This window comes from Canis lupus, chromosome 22, assembly GCF_048164855.1.
Source record: "Canis lupus baileyi chromosome 22, mCanLup2.hap1, whole genome shotgun sequence".
Taxonomy (NCBI): domain Eukaryota; kingdom Metazoa; phylum Chordata; class Mammalia; order Carnivora; family Canidae; genus Canis; species Canis lupus.
The window spans coordinates 31725451-31734372 of record NC_132859.1 but is presented as its reverse complement, the minus strand read 5'-3'; the positions used below and the strand labels follow the sequence as shown (position 1 = coordinate 31734372).

At 39.5% G+C, this 8922-nt stretch overlaps 1 pseudogene; it reads left to right on the top strand.

The window, feature by feature from the left end:
* Positions 1–2749: 2749 nt before the first annotated feature.
* LOC140614383 (hsc70-interacting protein pseudogene) lies at positions 2750–3474 on the top strand (annotated as a pseudogene).
* Positions 3475–8922: the final 5448 nt, after the last annotated feature.

Below are 8922 nucleotides of genomic sequence, written 5' to 3'. Positions count from 1 at the left end.
GCTATCTGATGGGTCTGGGAAAGTGACCCCTACTTCCATGTCTGAGGATGATGACTCTGTGGCTTCCATAAAGAAGAGGATTGCTGTGGGGAAATAGAAATGGAGCTGCTGAGCACATACTGATAGCAATTCTGCTAAATCTATGGAACTCTTGGGGATAAATGGTAATGGAGAGGGGAGAGCTCATCTCAAGATTCGCCTCTCAAATTCCTTCTCTCATCTCTCTAGTCATGCACTTCAACAAATATTTGAGTACCTAGCTTTGTGTTAGGGGCTGTTTATGGTAGTGGACAAGATAAATAAGGAACTAGTGTTATCATGGAGATTACATTCTATTAGATCCTTCTAGGAAGACTTCCTGATCATTTTGACTTTTATTCATTTTCCTCTTAATAATGTGCTCATTCATCTTTAATTAAGAACACTTAGTAAGTACTTATTAAATGTGAAAATGTCAGATATTGCTAATTCTCAGTGAGACAAAGGTAAATTATCATTTCCATCGTCATGGAGAAGTTAAACAAGTAAACCAATTTTGGCACTCTGAGAAAAGTGCAATGACAGAGAAATTCAAGGTGCAATGAGACTGAAGTCTAGGAGAATTAATTCTGCCTGAGTAGATCCAAAATATATATTTTTAAGATTTTATTTATTTATTCATGAGAGACAGAGAGAGAGGCAGAGACATAGGCAGAGGGAGAAGCAGACTCTCTCTGCAGGAGCCCAATGTGGGATTCAATCCCGGACCCTGGGATCACACCCTGAGTCAAAGGCAGATGCTCAACTGCTGAGCAACCCAGGCCTCCCCCCAAAAGATTTTTAGAGGAGGATTATTGCTTTACAATCATCACAATGCTCTGTAAGAAATTACTCTAAGGGACACCTGGGTGGCTCAGTGGTTGAGTGTCTGCTTTGGCTCAGGGCATGATCCTGGGTTCAGATTGGTTCTCTGCATTGGGCTTCTGCAGAGAGCCTGCTTGTCCCTCTGCCTATGTCTCTGCCTCTCTCTCTGTGTCTCTTATGAATAAATAAATAAAATCTTTAAAAAAAATTACTCTAAAACTCAGCGGCTTATCCAGCTACCATTAATTATTTTTCATGAATGTAACTGTTGGCTGGAGGGTTCTGCTGCTATTGGCTCAGCTTGCTCATGTGTCTACCAGATGAGGGTCAGGTAGGCAATTTGGCTGATTTTGACTGAGAGCTATCACATATTTGGGGGTCAAATGGCTGTTAGCTGTTCTAGTATGGTCTTGGCTCTTTGCCTTGTTTCTGTAACATCTCTTTACCAGGCTGCCTGGACATGATCTTACAGTGAAGGCAGAGGTGCAAGATAAAGCAAGAGAATAGACCTCAGTGTTAAGTCCTTTTCAAGCCTTTGGTTGCATCGTATTCGCTAACTTTCTCCTGACCAAAGAAAGCCACCTGCATGAACCTAGAATCAAACTCAGCATGAATTGAACACACTGTCCACAATGGGAAGAAGTAAAGAATCAGGGCTATTCACATCATCAGGTTACTACAAGGGGTAACAAATTGGCTAAGTTTTGAAAGGTGAACAAAGAATCAGATGAACATTCTAAGGAGAGGTACTTGCACATGTGATGACACTGAACCCTGAAAGATTTCTAATTTAGGGAGCCCCAGAGAAATTGGTATGTTTGGAGGAAATAATGCCTGTGCAAAAAGGTATTTCAGTAATGCCAAGTTCTTTCCCCTCTCAAACCTCCTTTCATAATGCCTTTTTGAAGTATTCTCCTTTGAGTACTCTTACTAACTTCAGGTCATCCTTTAGGTCTTAACTCAAATGTCACTTCTGAAAAAAAAAACAAAAACAAAAACAAATGTCACTTCTGAAGATTGATAAACTCTGACCATACCACAGTTTGTATTATGCTTCCCCTAACCAGGCTATTGTGGCTCATGGCATCCCATCTTTACCATTTAATGCTTTAATCACAGTTTGTAATTATATGAATGTAGGCATCTATTTGTCTAATATTTGTTCATCAGAAGCTCCATCAGGGCACATATTCTTTATTTATTATTGTATTTTTAGTGTTTGCCAGTGGATACCTAGGTATTAAGTAGTGAATGAGAGAGTAAATGAGTGAATGAAAGAATATAACTAGAGTGTTAAGCAATAGCTAATCATCAACAGCCTTTGGTGCTGAGTAGAGGAATCTGAACTTTGTCCTGGAAGCTAAAGGGAGTCTTTGGAGGATTTTCAATAAGAGGCTAACATGATAATTCTGAACTTTAAAGATATAATCTTATTGGAAGAAAGATTGGTACAAAATCTAACTGTAGGCAGAGACCAGTTAGGAGGCTACAGATTCCAGATGAGAAGTGATAAAGATCTAGACAAAGGATGTGAAAATAGAAAGAAGATTACATAGAGAGAAGAGGGAATCCATAGGACATGTTTTCTCATTTTGTCTGGTGTTCTGGATTTCTTACTTTCAGAAACCATCATAAAGCAACAAAGAGAAGAAGCAAAAACATACCAATACATGTTTGATGAAACTAAAGTCTTGGTAACTCCAAACCATAATATATGAACAAGGGCTGTCAAATAGTATGTAATTAAAGAAGAAAAGTGTCAGAATGTTCTAGAGAGGATGGCTGTGGCTATAGACCCCAGACAATATTGATTTGTCTGTTCTCACTAGTAGTGGCATATCTGGGGTTCAAAACCAATACTCATTCAGCCATGCCCTCCACCCACCGCCGCCAGCACCTCTGGACCATGGACCCCCGCAAAGTGAGCGAGCTTTGGGCCTTTGTGAAAATGTGTAAGCAGGATCCAAGCATTCTGCACACCGAGGAAATGCGCTTCCTGCGGTAGTGGGTGGAGAGCATGGGGGGTAAAATACCACCTGCTACTCATAAAACTAAATCAGAAGACAACATCAAGGAAGAAAAAACAGATAGTAAGAAGGCGGAGGAAAACATAAAGACAGACGAACCACCAAGTGAGGAAAGTGATCTAGAAATTGACAATGAAGGTGTAATTGAACCAGATACTTGATACCCCTCGAGAAATGGGAGATGAAAATGTAGAGATAACTGAGGAAATGATGGATCAGGCAAATGATAAAAAAAAAAAAAAAAGTGGCTGCCATCGATGCCCTAAATGATGGTGAACTACAGAAAGCCATTGGCTTGTTCACAGATGCCATCAAACTGAATCCTCGCTTAGCCATTTTGTATGCCAAGAGAGCCAGTGTCTTCATCAAATTACAGAAGCCAAATGCTGCCATTCGAAACTATGACAGAGCTATTGAAATAAATCCTGATTCAGCACAGCCTTACAAGTGGCAAGGGAAAGCACACAGACTTCTGGGTCATTGGGAAGAAGCAGCACATGATCTTGCCCTTGCTTGTAAACTGGATTATGATGAAGGTGCTAGTGCAATGCTGAAAGAAGTTCAACCCAGGGCCCAGAAGAGCGAGAGATCAAAGAAAGAATAGAAAGAGTTAAGAAGGCTTGGGAAGGGCGCCCTCCCTGCACACCGGCCGTGCGGGGCGGGGTCCAAAAAAAAAAAAAAGAAGAAGAAGAAGAAGAAGAAGAAGAAGAAGAAGAAGAAGGCTTGGGAAGAACATGAAAGAGCCCAGAGGGAGGAAGAAGCCAGACAGGTGACAATCAGGAACTCAGTATTGGCTCTTTCCCAGGTGGCTTTCGGGGGGAATGCCCAGTAATTTTCCTGGAGGAATGCCTGGAATGGCAGGGGGGATGCCTGGAATGGCAGGAATGCCTGGGCTCAATGAAATTCTTAGTGACCCAGAGGTTCTTGCAGCCATGCAGGATCCAGAAGTTATGGTGGCCTTCCAGGATGTAGCCCAGAACCCAGCAAATATGTCAAAATATCAGAGCAACCCAAAGGTTATGAATCTCATCAGTAAATTGTCAGCCAAATTTGGAGGTCAAGCAAATGCCCTTCTGACAACGCCCTTGCTGAAGGAAAAGCAACTTCGATCACCTAATGGATGTCACAATAATACAATCAGTGTACCTCTGACCTTCTCAAGAAGAAAGCTGGGGTACTATGAAGAGAATCCCTACCCCTCTGCCCCACATGCAACTGAAACATTCTACAGTGGTTTGCCATTAGGGTATTCATTCAGATAACGTTTTCCTACTAGGAATTACAAACTTTAAACACTTTTAAACCTTAAAAATATTTAAAAACATTTTAAAAAACCAATAATCCTCTCTTTATCAAGTGGGAAGTAGATGGGAAGGTCAATGCAAGACTTTCTCTGGATTCAGTTTAACTTGAAGTCATAATAGGCAGAGAAGGCAGAGTTCAGAGGGGATGCAAATAGTAAATAATGTTTGCTGCAAACTATTGGTAGGACTGAGAGGAGGGAGGAGAGTGTACCTTGTGATCAGGTTTGCAGTGTTAATCTTTATTGGCTGCAAGAAATAGATATTAAGGTATTCACATCCAAATTTTTGTCATAACAAGAGTTATTGCTAAGAAGGAAAATTCACCTTAGCTCCTCTCTGATAAGACAACCTCATCCATCCAATGGCCTAAGAGGAATTCATCTCACAAGAGATGGATAATAATGAAATATTAGTGTAAAATGTATGCAGTGATCCTAGAAGACAAAGAAAGGAAAAAGTAAATGAAAGAATAAGACATTTACCAGGAAATTATATCTCAGAATAGATGAAATTTGTGACTAAATGTATCAGTGTGAATTAAAAAATGATAATAAAGCAATCACCTTTTTAACATCAAGGGTCAAAGTAGAGATGTCAAGTTCAGACACAAATATAGGGGAAAAGGCCTTCACTTACCTTTCTCTGTCATTTCTACATTGTAATTATTTGTTTCGCTTCATTTTAAATCACATCTGCACCTGAAATCTTACCTGATTCATCCAAGCCAGGAGTTCTCAATTGGTTATGGAATCAGTTTCTGACCCAGGAGGTCTTTCGTGGGAGCAAGAAATTTGTATTTCCAAAATATTTCTAAGGAATGGATACTGAGACTCCTGGTCCTAGGACTTTGAGAACAATTGACTATTTTTTTCTTTTGTTTGCTTCATTGCTTACTACTTAAGATAAATATTTCTTTACCAAGGCTTGTTCTCCCATCTTCAAGCTCTAGAATCAGCTTCACTCTGGCTCGTAGCCTACCATGTCTTTGAGAAACTCATATAGGTGGAATGGAGGAACAGGGATCAACATGGAACCGTTATGCAGGTCTTGGTATAATTCTCAGGTTTATGAGCTGCTTACGAGATGATTTAACCATTGAGATAGATCAAAGTTTCCTTTCCTTTAACTCCTGAAAAAGTATGAGGAACTACTGTGGCTAGATGCTATTTGAAACATGGTCTTGCTTTAAGAAGTTTCCCTGTTAGAAATATGTGATCCCAGTTCTGGAAATGTTTAGATATAATTCTTAGAATGATAAGTCTTTACCTTTAAGTTACAAAGGTGTTGCTATTACACTAATTTTAAGTGAAAATTACTCAAGTGATCTATTTTCAGACCTCTAGAAAGAAAAACATAAAAAAAGAAGGTAAAGTTGTATACCATTCTCTGTGCTAGACTCATTTTTTTCTCTACCTTTTTGTTCAATGTATTTACCATATAGCATTTGAAGTGAAACGGGTGTCAGAAAAGGGCTCAAGGATCATAATGGCAGCAGGAGGAAATAGAAGATTAGCAGAGGGAGAAGGATAAAAAACAACTAATGGGAAAGTTGTGAGCAAGGAAGGGGAGAAGAGAACAGCTGGTGGGAGAAGCAGGGAAAGGAGAAGGCAGAGAGGCAATGGACCAAAAAGGGAGCAGTCAGCTTTATGAAAGCCAAAGCTCTCTGACTCAATGTGCTTCTTTCATTGCCACCATTTCTGGTTGAGAGCACAGTCAGTTTATAGACAACTACCATGAGCATGGAGGATCAGACTAATGTGGCAGAGGAGGGAAACCGATGGTGCCAGAATGGACTAAAAAGGCAAGGAGCAAATGACAACACACAGGCCAAGGGAACTCAGCGATGGTAGAAACCAGTGTCCATTCACCTGATGGATTTTTACTGCTTGCTGAGCTGTAGGCTGCCACTGACTCCTCATTGCTTCCTCTTGCCCTCTTCCCAGGTAGCATTGCTTTCTCTTGCCCTCTTCCCATGAGTGCTGCAGGGCTACCAGGAGTCTTGCCAGTAATCCTGTTAGTCCCATCAGGCAGATCTTCCCTGTCTGTAGTAACTTTACAGAACGATTCTGGCAATATTTGATCTCCATATAGACAGAAAGAGGGGTATGTCCATTGTGTTGTGATTCAAGGATGAAAAAGACTACCTGACTAGTGTTCAACTGGTTGCCTGCTATGAAACCTCAATTTTGTTCAATAAATAAAAACTTTGTATTTTCAAAAAGGTACATGTTAACCAAAATACATTATTGTGAAAGGAGTAATAAATTTAGCCAGTGATAGCTGTAAGTACATGTGGGTGAATGAATTAATGATATTTATTGAACCACTGCTATTTGCTAGACAAAACTAAATAGTTATTTTTACCAGACACTGCACTTGGCATATTTAAATATATAATAAGTTAAACCCCATAACAACTCTGTAGAGTTTAGAGGTAAATAAATAGAGTCTCCCTTTGTATTTTATTCACTCAACATAATTTGACTGTTTATATTGGTATAGTGCCAGACCCTGGGGAATATAAGTGTGAATAAGATGTTCATCTCTTCTGCCTCCTTGGAGTTGAAAGTTGGTGAGAGAAAGTGAATTTGAAAGAAGATAATTACCATATATGATTAGTGCACTTATGAGGGAAGTGGAGAATGTCAAGGGATTGCATATAAGGGGAACAAATGCAAACTTAGGGACTAAGGCAAGAACTCCTTGGGGAGGAATCATCAAAGTAAGAGTAAGGCAGAAGGGGGCAGTGTGAAGAGTGATTCTAGCAGGTGGAACAACATGGGAAAAGCCCTGGAGATGTAGAGGACAATTGAAAATGATGCTTTATAATAAAATGTAGGGAATGAGGAGTGATATACTTAATATTGTAGGGCATTTATATAGCAGAGTTGGATCATGAGCTCAGTATTCCAGGTTCAGTAACCCTGCTTTTTCCATTCTCCACATTCTTTTTAGCTCATCAACTTACTTTAGGAAATTGATAGCAGGGACTTGAAGAATGGGATCAAAAAGGACTTTTAGGATGAAGATTGATGAAAAAAGGAATAGAGCTAATTCCAGAGATACCAAAATAAGACAGGTGTAGGTGGGGTAAATCTTACATCTGGTGGACTTTGATGGTGGTTTTCAGTAGGATGAAAAAAAAAAAAAAGGCAAGAGGTGGAGGGGGATGGGGGACCCAAAAGAAAATTTTCATGTTTTTTAGTTCTATGTAAATAATGTTGCATCTGATGTGATACCCCTGGTGTTATTTTCTTCTTTAGAACTGGATGACAGCTAAAGGCTTCTGTTTCTGGATTTTCATTTTAACTCACTCATATACACAACGACAGGTAAGAGGTGAGTAGTTAGCTGGTCTAATCTCCAACCCAGCAGTGTGAAGTTCCTTGCATGAGAAGAAGCATGACATGTCTAGGGAACTGAGGGAAGGCCAGTGTGTTTGGAAAGCAGTGAAACAAAGGTAGAGCTGTATTATCTAGCAAAGCTGAGAAAGAGAGGTGGGCTCATGTTTCGCTTGTTAGACAAATTAAGGATTGAAAATTTCCAAAGAGAACAATAGGAAAGCATAGAACGGCTTTAAGCAGGGCAATACTAAGATCAGCTCTTTACTGAAGAACACTGTGGGTATTATGTGGAGTATCGTTTGGAGGGGAGCAAGTGAGGATGGTGGTAGACAAGACAGATTATTGGAGTGATCTGGGCAGTGGATGATATCTTAAAGTATGGGGGTAATAGAGTGGATGGAGTCTTGAGAATGGACTGGGGAGATATCTAAGTAGGTAGGGCAGAACTGGTGATGGTTTGGATGTGTGGGTGGGTTGGTAAAGAGGAAGAGACAAATGTTAAAGACAACTCCCCGGTATTCTGACTTTTATAGTTGAATACATCTTCATGCTATTACCAACACTGAGAACACTGCTTTGGTATTGGGGTTTGTGGCAATGAGAGAAGCGTTCCTGACTGAATCAGGTTTATAGTTGGCAAATTTTAAGTGTTAAAAGTTCCTCCTTCTTAAAAAAAAAAAAATTCCTCCTTCTTACCCAAGAGTCTGATTTCTTATATTTTTTTCTGTTTTTAATTCTAGTTCTGCCCTCTGAGCCATGAGCAATACTATTGTGAGATTCTCTTTGTTCTAGGAATTCAGTCCTGGTGTCTCATCTTACTGCAAATGCCTGTTTGCTTTTGTGGGAGAATTTGCTGGATCTTGAGCTAAGTTTTGCCTGTTTTTTTTTTTATTTGTTTGTTTGGTTGGTTTTTTTGGGGAAGCATTGTCTATTGAGTTTCTAGCCCACAGCACTGAGTTTGGCATTATGGCTTTTGAAATGATGCTAGTGTGTAGTCCTACTTTCAAAAGAATTTTTTATATTATTATGGATACAAGAGATGGATCCAGAAAAAATAATAGGAACAATTCATGACCTTTCTGTGCATGATTTAAGAAAAGGGAACTTGAAGACCCATGTGGAAGTTCCATCTCTTTTTTGTACATAGAGGGTATAGTAATCTTTCATGAATAAAATTGGAGACTTGAAAAGAATATATTTAGAGCAGGAACTATAGGGCATACGCTAGGAAATTAATAGGAGATTTTTAAAAATATCATGAAGAAGTCCAACTTTCTCAACCAAAATTCAGCTCTGGAGGTGTACTTTTTAAATTGTCTATGATAAACCCCAAGGATGAGGGAAAACAAAGACAAAGGAAAGAAGCTGTATATTAGCCTACAGTTTTGTTTTATTCCCAGCACC